General features: G+C 40.5%; 1 protein-coding gene and 1 pseudogene across 8 annotated transcripts in view; both read left to right on the top strand.

The window, feature by feature from the left end:
* HECW1 (HECT, C2 and WW domain containing E3 ubiquitin protein ligase 1) overlaps positions 1-15,014 on the top strand; it is a 456,699-nt gene that overhangs the window by 152,061 nt on the left and 289,624 nt on the right. The gene's annotated exons all lie outside the window — the stretch shown is intronic.
* Positions 6,407-10,627, top strand: LOC134761701 (large ribosomal subunit protein eL20-like; annotated as a pseudogene).

The following is a 15,014-nucleotide window of genomic DNA, read 5'->3' as shown; positions in this document are numbered from 1 at the left end:
TTATGTTTGTTTTTCTTCAATAGAGCATCTGTCTTTTGTAAAAAATAATTACTATTGTCAGCCAGGCACGGTGGCTCACGCCTGTAATCTCAGCACTTTGGGAGGCCGAGGCGGGCAGATCACAAGGTCAGGAGATCGAGACCATCCTGGCTAACACAGTGAACCCCGTCTCTACTAAAAATACAAAAAATTAGCCGGGTGTGGTGGCAGGCACCTGTAGTCTCAGCTACTCGGGTGGCTGAGGCAGGAGAATGGCATGAACCCAGGAGGCGGAGCTTGCAGTGAGCCGAGATCACACCACTGCACTCCAGCCCGGGCAACAGAGTGAGACTCGGTCTCAAAAAAAAAAAAAAAAAAAAATTGCTATTGTCAAGAAATAGTTCTTGCAATCTGCTTCCCCTTCTAAAATATCTGGGGATAATTAGTCTGGATGACTTGGAATATTAAATTTGCTCCTCCATTTTTTCTTATTTACCATGGAAACTTGATAATATGGATGCAAAAGCATATTTTCATATAGTCAAGAAATTAGGAAAACAAAATGGACAGAAAATAGGTCAGGATGCACTAGCTTCTATCATGGAAACAAACAACCCTCATATTTTAGTGGCTGAAACAGGTGACTATGTTTTGCTCATTGTCCTAGTCTATGGGTCGGAAGGGTAGCTCTGCTCATTCTAGCCACCCTTGGTCCTGCTGACAGCCACCATCTCTGAGGTTGCCAGTTTCCATCTCAGAGGTAAAGAGAATTCTGAGGTTCTGCACAGCCATTTAAACACCTCAGCATGAAAGCTACACCTACTCTGCTTACAACTTATTGGCCAGAATTGGTCCCATGGCCCTCCTAACCACAGGGGGCCAGGAAGTGTCATCCTGCCTTGTGCTGGGTAGCTGAGAGCAGACAGCCTAAACAAGAGCACAGATTTTATTACAGAAGCATAAAAAGAGAAGCTATAATATCAGATAACATAAGTTTATGTTGAAATGTATAAAATTGTTCATACTTTGCTATCTTGACCTACAAAAATGGCAATTTCATAAGGTTCATGCTAATAAGTTTAAAACACCTTTTTTGTTGTCTTTTTCCTGACACCACTCCTGACACCAAATGTCTGGTCTTCCACACTAATTCTCCAGTTCCCTGACACCAACGGGGTATCCAACAATTCAAATCAATTCTGGCACTCACTCCTAGAGTTAGTCCAAATCCTACAAGTTAAAGGCTCATTCTCACAAGGCTGCTCCCACTTCAGGCATCAGCCTAAAACAGGGTTCCCAGGATTCCCATGCTTTTGCCCAACCAACTACAAATTTGAAGGTTCCCAAAACTCCCCCCTCAGGTTCAATGATCTACTAGAATGACTTATAAAACACAGGGAAGAACTGTACTTACTATGACAGCTTCTCATCAAGGGTACAAATGAACAGCCAGATGAAGAGGAAACTGTGGGGGGGTGTGGATTCTGGAGGGTGGGGTGCACCACCCTCCCAGCACCCAGATGTATTCACCAGCTCGGGAGCACCCCTGGGCTACATCATTTAGGGTTTTTTTATGGAGGCTGCATTATGTAGGCATGATTGATTAAATCGCTGGCCATTGATTGCTGGATCAGTCTCTACCCCTTCCCATTCTCCCAAGGTCAAGGGGTGGGCTAAAAATTCCCACCCTCTTGTCACATGGTTGTTTCCTCTGTTGACAGCCCCCCATCCTGAAGCTGTCTAGGGACCTACCAAAAGCTACCTCATTACCATAAACTCTGGTAGGGGTGAAGGGGCTGATTATGAGTAACAAAAGACACTTCTCTCACTCAGGAAGTGTTTTTTTGTTTGTTTTGTTTTGTTTTCATTTTTTGAGACAAGAGTCTCACTCTGTCACCCAGGCTGGAGTGCAGTGGTGCGATCTTGGCTCACTGCATCCTCCGCCTCCCGGGTTCAAGCAATTCTCTGCCTCAGCCTCCTGAGTAGCTGGGATTACAGGCATCTGCCACCACGCCCAACTAATTTTTTGTGTTTTTATTAGAGACGGGGTTTCACCATCTTGGCCAGGCTGGTCTTGAACTCCCGACCTCATGATCCACCCGCCTCGGCCTCCCAGAATGCTGGGATTACAGGCGTGAGCCACCGTACCCGGCCTCAGGAAATGTTTTAAGAACTTCTACGTCAGGAACTAGGAACGAATAAAGACCTAATAAAATATATATTTTGTATTATACCACACGCCTCCTTCAAAATAAATGTAAATAAATATCACCTAACAACAGAAAAATTCTCAAACTGGACCAAACTACAAAATTCATCTATATTCTATTTAAAAGAGACACATAAAATGAATGAATAAAAGTGAAGACATAAAAGTAAAATAAATAAATGTCAGCTTAATATGAAATCAAGTGAGGTTTGAAGAGGAGAAGTGTTTAATGGGACAAAGTTGATAATTCTATATTGATGAAGTTATAATCTATAGTGACAAAGGGCCATCATCCTCTATACTCCTAATAGTATAGAATCGAAATAGGTAAAGCAAAAACTGCTAGAAGTTAGCAGAAATGTATGTAATTGTGTTGGGAGTTTTAATTCATTATTTTGCATGTAAAAAAGATAACTAATATTACATAAAATCAAATAATATTTACAATTAAAACTTGTACTGGCCATTTTGCCATGAAATAGACTATGTCATCATTGCAAGGATCTATAAAGCATCTATACAATTAGCAATATACTACTGGAGCATGAGAACATCCTCAATAAATTTCAAAAAGGAGAAATTATTGAAGGCACATTTTCCGATCACAATACAATTAGACATTAATGTTTTTTAAAATTTCAAACATTTTCAAATTGAAAAATAACTATTGGCCAAAGGGGAAATTGAAGCCGTAATTTTGACTATTTAGGAAATAACGTCAATATAATAATTATACATGAAAACTTAGCAGATGTGACTAAAATTATTTACAGGGAAAAATTCACAGTTTTATACGTTTTTATTATTTAAGATGAAAGAAAAGAAAATAACTGTGTTCAAGTAAAAAAAAAATTGGAAAACCCTCAGCCAAAGAAACCTAGGGAAAGAAAAATTAAATAACTAAAATATAAGAAGAAATTAATGAACTAAAAACAAAATATAATGAAACAGTGGCATTGATAAATAAATCTAAAAATATTTACTTGGGGGACCGAACACTCTGGCATAGCTAATTAAGAGAAAACAAATATTCATGATTAGAATCAGAAAAGGAATATAAAATTATGTATAGTTCAAAGAGAAATATTAATAGAAATTTTTATGTTCAGAATTTTAATAATATATTTGAAAGACTTGATGAGTTAATTTCCTTAGGAAATTACCATACTTAAGAAGTAGAAAATTTCAAAACACTGAAGTTATGAAAGTAACTATAAAACTTGCCAGATAATTTTTCATAAAGTTTTCAGAACCACACCATTTCACAAATGAAAATTGATAAACTTTTAAGCAGTACAAAATTCACCTGATAGTTATCACAGACAAATAAAGGTAGAACATTTGCCACTTCATATTGGTGCTAGAATCCGTTTAAATTTTTAGTAAATCAAAACCAACAACTTATAATTTATGCATTTATTTTAAAATATTCATTGAGTTTCTCTAAAGTGCAAGAGACTCTACTAGGCATCCTGTGTGTGCAGAGGCTCTGCCCTCAGGGTGGTTACTTTCTCCTTGGGGAAACAGACATTTCCAACTCAGCTACAGAATTAGTTACATAAGCCAATGAGATAAATCCTAGAAGGAGACTCGCAGTGTTCTGTAACAGTGTGTAGCAGGGATCCTTACACATGGCTCAGTGGAGAAGGGCTGTAGTTGAGAGACAGGCCACCAGGATTTGAATCAAAGATCTGCAGCCTTATTCCCTGTGAAACCTTTAACCCAGAGGCTCTCCCCTGGGGGTGATTTTGTCCCCCGGGGACATTTGGCAATGTCTGGAGACATGTTTCATTGTCATGACTTGGACATGCTACTGGACCTAGTGGGCAGAGGCTGGGGATGCAGCTGCTCATCCCACTGTGCCCTGGACAGCCTCACAGCAAAGCTGTATCTGCCCCAAAATGTTACCAGTGCCAACGCTGAGAAACACTCCTCTGTAGGATGATGAATCCCTGGGCGCTCCTGAGAGTCAGATCCACATTTCTAACTGTCCACTGGGCTTTTCCACTTCATGTGCCTCAGGCATGACAAACTCAAAATGTGTCATCTTCCCCTGACCTGTGTTTTCTTGTTGTTGTTGTTGTTTGTTTGTTTGTTTCTTTAACAAGATCTTGCTCTGTCACCCAGGCTGGAGTGCAGTAGTGTGATCATGACTCACTGCAGCTTCAACCTCCTGGGCTCAAGTGATCCTCCCACCTCAGCCTCCTGAGTAGCTACTGGGACTACCAGTGTGCACCACCAACCCCTGCTAATTTTTCTATTTTCTGTTTTTTGTAGAGATGGGGTCTTGGTATGCTGCCTAGGCTTATGTTCATTTTTTTAAGTAAACAGTGCCACCCTCTACCCACTCTCATGTCAGAGCTCAGAGTGCCGTTCTTAATTCATCCTCTCCCTCACCACTGAAATATTTAATAAAGTTCTGACCATCTACCTCTTGACATCTCTGGAAACCATCTACTGCTTTCCTTTGTCAGGCTTCTACTTACTTCTTCAGTTTGCTTGCCATTCACACCCCTTGCCATCTCCTATAGCAAGCATGCTGGAAACATTCTCTGTTTTAGTTGTACTGAATACAGCACAGCTGGCATGTGCCATGCTCCTACTGGCCACAGAACCCTCACATATTCTGCTCTTTTTGTCTGCAACAGTTTGAAGTTGCCCCCGATCCCTTTCCCTGACACACACTTCACTGGATGAGTTGATTCCTCCAGGAGGTTTTCTATGAGACAAGGCCTGGGTGCCCCTTAAATGCATGCCCATGGCATTTCCCTAACATAGAATAACACTCTATTGTAGGAACCAGAAAGACACATCTGATATTCACACTTGAAACATATTTGGGTTAGGAAGACCGTTTCAATATAGGAGTGAAGGAAGCTGGAGAGGACGATTGGAGTGCTGGAGGAAATAAACGAATTGAAAGGCAAGACCATCCATCTGGGAATACCCCACCACAGAGTCTACGGAATAACCAGGAAGCAGAAAACTGAGGCATTCCTAGAGCCTTTTTAACTGCTGTCAAAAATCTAGCCTGTCTGATAACACACAAGTAGTCTAATGCATGCAAGAATACAAAGCTGGGGGCGGGAAGTGAGGGTAGGGTTACCTCTGAGGAGACAATTGGCAATGTCTGGAGGCATTTTTTGTTTTTTGCAATTGGGTGACTGCTACTGAAATCTGATGTGTAGAAGCTAGAAACCCTGCAATGCATGGGACAACCGCCATAACAAAGAATTATCTGGCTCAAAATGTAAAACAAGGTTGAGAAGCCTTGCTTTAACTTAATATTTCTCAGCCTCTATATCTTCATCTCTGAAACAGGAATGTCCACATTAGCATTGTTGTAAGCCCTGTTACTAGAGTATAGTAAGTGCTCAATAATTGTTGGATTTTTTTTTCACTTACATTCTTTTGAAATTCTGTGTGTTATCTGTTGCTTAATAATAAACCATAACAAATCAGCCCCAAAATTTAGTGACTCAAAACAGCAATCATTTAATAGTCTCTCGTGGTTTCTGCCGGTCAGTCATTCAGCAGCAGCTTGGCTGGCGGGTTTAGACTTCAGATCTCTTAGAAGGTTGTAAGTCAGATGTCAGCTGGGGCTGCTGTCATCTGAAGGGTTGACTAGGGCAGGAGGACCCACTTCCAATGTGGCTCACTAGTGTGGCTGGCAAACTAGGGAAACTGTCAGATGGAGGTATCAGCTAGCAACTCGGTCTCTCCACAGGACTGCATGTGCATCCTCAAAGCATGGCAGCTGCCTCTCCACAAACAAGGGAGCCAGGAGACTGAGGTAGAAGCTGCAGTGCCTTTATGACTTAGCCTGAGAAGTCACACATTGTTAATCCTGCTAAATTCTGTTGGTCACACTGACAAGCTCTGGTTCAGTGTGGAAGGGCACTTCATAATGGTGTGAACATCAGGTGGTAAGGATAATTGAGACCATCTCAGGGGCTGGCAAAAACTCTACCAAAACAAACGAAGGTATTAGAAAAAATCAATATAGCATTTGCAGATGTTTAATTATTGAACTAAAACATTGCACTGATTCAACTTAAATATTATTAGAATTAAAAAGAATTAAATAATGTGGCAATATACAAAATAAGTATGGTAGATATCAATAGATTTCATTTACACCAGTGATATCAAATTGGAAAATATAAAAGTAAGAAAATCTTAGTTATAAAGTACCTAGAGATAACTTTGAAAAGAAGTATGTGGAAACTCTCTGAAGAAAACCATAAAATTTCACTAAAGGACCTAAAAGATGGGAAGAAATTGAGAGGTACATCATGTGGCTGGATGGAAACACTGAGCTTTAGATAACTTCACTTCTCCACAAATTAATATACAGGTTTAATGCAAATCTAAAAATGTCAAGGAGATAGATTTATATAATTTTATGTACATGTGTTGTATGTATATATATTTCATTCTACAATTCCACAAATTATCTAGAAGATTGAGTGGAAAACTTAACCAAGAAACTTTGGGGAAAGAAGTGTGGATGTATGTACATCCACATTAAACATTAATGTATGTTTAAAAAGTAATTGACAACATCATATGGAATGAGCAAAAACTGGAAACATTCCCTTTGAGAACTGGAACAAGACAAGGATACAACTCTCACCTATTCAACATAGTACTGGAAGTGCTAGCCAAAGCAATTAGGCAAGAGCAACAAATGAAAGGGGCATCCAAACAGGAAAAGAAGAAGTTGAACTCTTTCTTCCCTAATGATATTATTCTATACTTAGAAAACCCTAAGGACTTTGTCAAAAGGCTATTAGAACTGATAAATGATTTTAGCAAGGTGGTAGGGTACAAAATCAATGGACAAAAATCAGTAGCATTTCTATACATGTTCAAACTGAGAGCCAAATTAAGAATACAATCCAATTTACAATAGATAAAAAAATTGAGATATCTAGGAGTACATCTAACCAAAGAAGTGAAAGATTTGTACAAGGAGAACTACAAAACACTGATAAAAGAAATCATGGATGACGGAATGAAATAGAAAAACATCCCATGCTCATGGATTGAAAGAATCAGTATTATTAAAATGGCCATATTTCACAAAGCAATCCACAGATACAACACTATTCTTATCAAACTATCAATGTCATTTTTTACAGAATTGGAAAAAACTGTGCTAAAATTCATATGGAACCAAAAAGAGCTTGAATAGCCAAAGAAATCCTAAGCAAAAAGAACAACACCAGAGGCATCACATTACCTGACTTCAAATTGTGCTATAAGGCTACAGTAACCAAAACAGCACGGTACTGCTGCAAAAACAGACACAGACCAATGCAACAGAGTAGGGCAGCCAGAAATAAGGCCACCCCCCTACAGCCATGTAATCTCCAACAAAATTGACAAAAATAAACAATAGGGAAAGGAGACCCTAATAAATGATACTGGAAAAACTGGCTAGTCACAAGCAGAAGAATGAAACTGAATCCCTATCTCTCACCATATGCAAAAATTAACTCAAGATGGTTTAAAGATTTACATTCTCAAACTATAAGAATCCTAGAAGAAAACCTAGGAGACACCAGTCTGGACATCAGCCTTGGGAAAGAATTTATAAGTCCTCAAAAGCAATTGCAACAAAAACAAAAGTTGACAAGTGGAACCTATTAAACTAAAGATCTTCTGCATAGCAAAAGAAACTATCAACAGAGTGAATAGACAACCTACAGAATGGGAGAAAATATTTGCAAATGATGCATCCAACAAAAGTCTATTATCTAAAATCTATAAAAACTTAATTGAACAAGCAAAAAACAACCCCATTAAAAAATGGGCAAAAGACATGAACAGACACTTCTCAAAAGAAGACATATAAGCAGCCAGCAAACATATGAAGAAATGCTCCATGTCACTAATCATCAGAGAAATGCAAATCAAAACCGGAATGAGATACCATCTCACATCAGTCAGGATGGCTATTATTAAGGTCAAAAAACATGATGGCAAGGCTGTGGAGAAAAGGGAACATTTATACACTGCTGGTGGGAATGTAAATTAGTTCAGCCACCATGAAGAGCAGTTTGGAGATTTCTAAAAGAACTTAAAACAGAGCTATCGTTTGTCCCAGCAATCCCATTACTCCCTATATTTCCAAAAGAAAACAAATCATTATACCAAAAAGACACAGGTAAATGCATGATCATCGCAGCACTATTTGCAATAGCAAATAGTGTCCATCAATGGTGGACTGAATAAAGAAAATGTGGTACATATACACCACGGAATACTAGGCAGCCATAAAAAAGAATGAATCATGTCCTTTGCAGCAACGTGCATGCAGCGGGAGGCCATTGTACTAAGCAAATTAGTGCAGGAACAGAAAACCAAATACTACATGTTCTTACCTATAAGTGGGAGCTAAACATTGGGTACTCATGGACATAAAGATGGCAACAGTAGAAACTGGGTTCTACTAGAAGGGGGACGGAGGGAGTGGGGCAAGGGTTGAAAAACTAATTGCTGGGTACTATGCTCAGTACCTGGGTGACAGGAACATGTGTACCCCAAACCTCAGAATCACACAATATACCCAGGCAACAAACCTCCACTTGTACCCCTGAATATAAAAGTTGAAAAAAATAAAGATAAATAAATAAATAAATTGAAATGGTATGAGTGCAGCAACATAATGACAGATTAGTGGAACTATATAAATTGAACAGAAATTGACCCTAATATAAATTTCATAAATAATAGTGATAGAATAAAAAATATTTGAGTAAAGAATATATTAAACAATAAGTATTACTAATACAATTAGTTAACTACTTTGAAAAAAACTTTAAGGCATATTTCCTCTTTTACCCATACCTCAATCCCTGATAGATTTGAGTGAAACATAAAGTATGAAATCATAAAAAGTCAAAAGAAAATATGGATAAATATCTTGAGTTAGAGACAGAAATCTTTTAAGCCTAAAATAACAGAATGATAACAATGGAAAAGAAATCAAGATATTTGACAATATAAAATGTTGACGTTTTGTAAGTTAAAAAAATAAGCAAAACAAAAAGATAAGCAAATATTGGGAAATTGTGTCATATTTACAAAAATGGTGAATATTTTCCCATTTTCCCTTAATATATGACAGAAGTTGTAAAATATGATTTTTTTTTTTTTTTGAGATGGAGTCTCTCTGTCACCTAAGCTGGAGTGCGGTGGCACAATCTCGGCTCACTGCAATCTCCACCTCCTGGGTTCAAGCGATTCTCCTACCTCCACCTCCCGAATAGCTGGGATTGCAGGTCGCACCACCACACGCAGTTAATTTTTGTATTTTTAGTGGAGACGGGGTTTTGCCGTGTTGACCAGGCTGGTCTCGAACTCCTGACCTCAGTTGATCCACCCACCTCGGCCTCCCAAAGTGCTGGAGAAAAGCGCGGGTGGCGGCAGGCATGGAAAGAACGCCACGAAGGCCTCGGGTGCACTACAAGAGTACAAGGTGGTGGTCTCTCCTTGGCCACCCCCAAATGCCACACACTGCCCCTCTACCACATGCGAATCTTTGCGCCTAATCACATCGTCGCCAAGTCCCGCTTCTGGTACTTCGTATCTCAGTTAAAGAAGATGAGGATGTCTTCAGGCTAGATTGTCTACTGTGGACAGGTGTTTGAGAAGGCCCCCCAGCGGGTAAAGAACTTCAGCGTCTGGCTGCTCTATGACTCCCGGAGCTGCACCCACAACACATACAGGGAATACTGGGACCTGACCACCACGGACCGGCACCGCACCCGGGCCCACTGCATCCAGATCATGAAGGTGGAGGAGATCGCAGCCAACAAGTGCCACCGAGCCACGCTTCACCACCAAGAGGCCCAACATCTTCTTCTAGGTGCAGGGTCCTCGCCCGGGTGTGCCCCACATAAACTCAGGAACGCGCCGGGGGAGGGAGGGAGAGAGAGAGAGAGAGCGAGAGAGAGAGCACAGTAAAATCCTATTACAAAAATAGACACGAACTATCTCTCCATTTATTGTTTTTATTTGATACACACTTATTGAGCACCTATGGTGTACCAGCCAATGTGATAGATGTGAGTCACACGTGAGGACATGTAAACAACTTTAAAAAGACTATGAAATCAGTGAGAAGATATTTACTCATACTAGAAAACAAACCACAAATTAATGAAAAGTACTGTCATTTTGCATATCGTATTTAAAAAATTAAAAACTATACAACTCAATGCTGTTGAAGATGTCCTGAGACGGACACTCAGTGCAGAGGGAAGTGTCCAGGGGTCTCTACGTGTGCTTTGCAAGCAGTTTGGCGCTCAGCATCCATGGTGTCACTGAGTTATCATGGTCCTCAGAGAATAACAGAGCAAAGTACTCAAAAATTGGTGCAAGGAATAAGCTATACAGATATTCATTTGCAGCATTATATATATATATATTTAAAATAGTGTAAAATTAAGAATATCTTTAAAAATCCAACAAAAAGGTTACTTGAAATCCTATTTAGTAATACCATAATATGGAATAATATGTAGCCTTTATGAAAGAATTCTCCTAAGACTATTTAATAAAATAAAAATCTCTCATAACAATGTTACATAAGTAAATAACAATGTTACATAAGTAAATCACAATGTTAATGGTATATGCAGCATAGTATTTGTTGGCTGAAAAATACACATGCATGCATTGAAAATAGAATGGAAGGAAATCTCTAATATAATAATAGTGCTTATCTTGGGGTGATGATGCTTGAGGTGGTTTTTGGTTTTCTCTGAATGCTTCTTAAAAATTTGTTATAAACTACCTGTAATTAGCAAGCATTGTTTTTATCATAAAAACTGTGAATATGGAAGAAATGGTATTAAGTTTTAGAAAAGTAGGGGTGAGGGAGAGTAATGTAGATGCAAATGCACTAATCACCTCCCCAAATTACGGAGCTGCCTTGAAGCCTGGTCATTAATTCATCCACACTATCTTCTTCCACTATTTACTCATCAAGTAGTCTGTTCTTATGGGCACGCACACACACACACATACCACCCTCCCACCATCCCCCACTCACTCCCTGCAACAATTTCAGTCATTGTTAATTTGCTGGATAGGTGGCTGTAGGTTTATTCAATCAAATGCTTTACAGAGTTTTGCCAATATCCTGCTAATTGATCCACAGGCCACCTCTGGTGATTTATGGTGTTTTATAGTGTCAGCTCTTATTGAATTTTCTTACTAGATTTTTGTGGTTAAAATTGTTTCATACATTGAGATCTATTATAGGGTATGGCATTCAATACTTGTACTGGAAGACAGAGGCAGAGGTTTAAGGAATAAGGAGGTTTAAAGAATCAATTGTGCAGAAGGCCCCTTATCAAATGGCTCAAGTCTGGTTCCTGTTGATGGAAGGAAAAGGTCACAAAAAGATGTGACCTTTTCATTTTTTTTCTTGTCTGTGTAAGGGATATCAGAAACGGTAAGAAATGATGTTACATAACAACTATGCCAGGGACAGTTTATTTTGGATCAGTCTAACAGACTGACTCCTAGCATAGCCTGTTCTTTAGAGTTATTAAAAGGCCAGCGACACTGATTTCCATGTCAAGACTCATAAGCTCTTTGTGTGTGGGGCTCCCCTGAGAATTCCCCTTATGTCCCAGCAAGTAACTAGAGACCTCCGGTGATGCTGGTCCCAGTATGGCATTGATTTTGAAAGGATAAGTTTCTCACACAGTGGTTTGTAGAATTTAAAAAGAGACCACATTGTTTAAAAATATAGGTAATAAGATACTATTCAAAATAAAATGCAGGTAGAAATACACATTACGATTACTTTTAAAACTCATAAGTAGCCTGTTCTTTTCCTGTTTTATGTGGAATTCCATCATCTTTATGTCATTATAAATTATGCCTAATCCTGATAAAATGTGCTTTATTTATTTGATGGTACTATTTATTTTTGCAAGTCTAAATGCTTTAGGCCAATGCAGTCTTCCCTGTCCACTGGCACACTCCAGGTTTGAAACTAGATCTGAAACTGAAGCTGACTGACGATTTATAGTACGTACAAAATTAGCTCAGCTTTCCTGTCTCCTGAGGAGCAAGTTCTTTATTTGGCACATGCTCCAGCTTCTCTGTTTTCTTAGTTTTACTTTTCCTAAAGTGAAGTCAACCACCTGAACCATACAGAATGCTCTGCAACCCTCCTTCATTCACAGAGCTTAGAAAGTGCGTTCAGCAGAAATACAGACGTCTCTAATTCCACTTCGCCAGATTATATTTGTACTCAGAAATTTGTTGGATCTTCTCAGTGTTGGCCAGAAGCCTCATTTGGGGTTTCTCTTGGATTTTCAGGATGCTCAGGACTCTTTGGTCTCCTCCTTTCTCTAGTCCTCCTTCTCTTCTTTCTGCACCTAATGTAAGAACAGATTTTATAATATATGTGAAAGAGAAATCACTTCATTCATTAGGTAAAATGTGAAGATGAACAAACCTCCCTCATCTTCTCTCCATCCTCCTACTCAGGCAATGGATGACCCTACTTCACACTTTGTTGAGACAATTGCAGGGATCAGAAAAGAGCTTCCACTGACTCCCACTGCCACCTGCCGCCATGACGCTGCCTCCCTGCCTTATATGACAGGTGAACTGCCCGCATGTCCAAGCTTCTGAAACCCACCTTATCTTGTTGTTGTTGTTCTGTTTGGTTTTGTTTTAGGTGTTTAGCAGCCTGAAGCCATGGTTTTTCCTTTCTGTCTGTACTGATAAGCAGATGAGAGGGATGAGGAAGGGGCTTTACTGGCCCAACCAAAAATAGAAACTAAGAACCCGTGACTGTATTCTCCGCCATGACTGGGACCCACCTGCACACCAGGCCTTGCCCTTTGCCACCTGCTAGGATGTCTTTCCAGCAGCTCCTCTCTCCCTCAGTTAGACCATTTCCGTAGGCATCCACCAGCAATTTCTCCCAGATCTTCTCATCTCCCACTTCCTTCTCCATTTACCACACATTGCCTTCTCCCCTCTTCCAGCAGAACTTCTTCCAAGAAGCATCTGGACTGCCTGAAGTTCCTCCCTACTCCTTCAGTAAAGCTGTTCTTGTTAGAACTACCAAGGATCTCCACTTTGGAAATTCCCCTGGCCCATTTTCAGCCCTCACCTTCTGTGCTGGACACGGTTGACTGTACCTCCCAGGAAATGCAGCTTGCTCTGCTTCCAGGAAGTCATCATTCCCTGTTTTCTTTTTCCAAATTCATGCTCCTTCTTGGGCTCTTTCCCTGACTTCCCCAGACCTTTAACTGTGGGCTGCCCCTGGGCTCAGACCTGTCCCTCTCCTGCTATCCATACCCTTCCTGGTGGTCACATCTACTCTTGTGACTTGAAATAACATCTATTGGCAGGTGACCCCCAAATGTATATGCCCATTTCAGACCCTGCCCCTGAATGTTCCCCTGAATATTCAGCTCCTGCTTGAGGTCTTCAATTGGGATGTCTTATAAGCATCTCAAACTTAAAATATTCCAGCCAACATCCTTATCTGATCATCAGCCATTTCAATCTTCCTCATGTCAGTGAACAGCAATTCCCTCCTTCCTGTTTCTCCAGCCAAAACCTGTGGTGTCATCCTTGACACATCCTTTCTCTGCACCCCACATCCAAACCTCTAGCCTCAAAAATAGATCTGGAATCTGATCGTCTCTCGGCACATCCACAGCTCCCACCCTGGTTCTAGCAAGCGGCGGCTCCCCCATCACTGCAGCGGCTTCCTACCTGCTCCTCCTGTTCCCACACATGTGGCCCGTTCTCATCACAGCCCCCAGCATGGGCCTTCTCAAAGCATGGAACATGTCACTTCCCTGTTCAGATCCTCAGATGGCTCCCAGAGCCCCAACCATGGCCTCCGAGGCTCTATGTGATCTGATCCCCCTTTTGTCTTCTTTCCCCTTCCCCTCCTCTCTCTCCGCTCCAGTCACATGGCCTTCCTGCCACTCCCCAGGTGCACCTGCTTAAGGGTGTCAGGCTTGGTCTCCCCTCTGCTCCCAGTGCTCTTTCCCTTGAGGTCTAAGTTGTCGCTTCTCCTCCTCCTTCTAAGTCACCCCTAGGAGGTCTTTCCTGACCACCGCATTTACAATTGCAACCACCTACGCTCCCTAACTCCCTTCCCTGCCTCACACTCCACACCCTCATCCCTTTCTAATATAGATTATAATTTACATAACTGTCTTGTTTGTAGTCTCCTCCCCATTAGGATTCAAGCTCTGTGAGGACAGAAATTTCTGTCTGTGTTTGCTGCTGTATCTGGAGTGCCTAGCATAGTCCCTGGAGTACAGGAAGTCAGTTGCATAAATGAATACATCCAGCGGTTTTCAGTGATTGAGAGCAAGGACAGTGTTATTTCTTTGAGCTGGGTTAGATTATATTTCATACCCATTTATTTCAGATTCAACATTTGGTGTGGGCTTGAGGTTGGGTATTCAATTTGTGCTATGTGTAAGGGCATTCCCCTTCCAGCTGTGCGGACTCTGTGATAATGAACTGACTGAATAAGTTTTATTTTTATGAACTCATTTTAAACAAGTAGCAGACAAAGCAAAATGCTTCTCTGTGTCCTTTTTTTTTTTTTTTAGGGTGTGGGAGGGATTACCTCACAGTTTCAATTGAGTGAGAAGAAGCATTTTAAATAAAATACTTGTTCCTAAGCCAGAGGCCCTGCGCTTTCATCAGATCCTGTTGCCCTCTAAAGTGTGCCATGGCATTTAGGCCAAATTGCAAATCCTCTCGGTGAGCTGCAAGGTTCTGCCTCATGTAGACCCTACCCCCACCATCCATGCTC

Source organism: Pongo abelii, chromosome 6, assembly GCF_028885655.2.
Source record: "Pongo abelii isolate AG06213 chromosome 6, NHGRI_mPonAbe1-v2.0_pri, whole genome shotgun sequence".
Lineage (NCBI taxonomy): Eukaryota > Metazoa > Chordata > Mammalia > Primates > Hominidae > Pongo > Pongo abelii.
The sequence above is the reverse complement of the archived record's forward strand: the minus strand, read 5'-3'. Positions and strand labels throughout refer to the sequence as shown.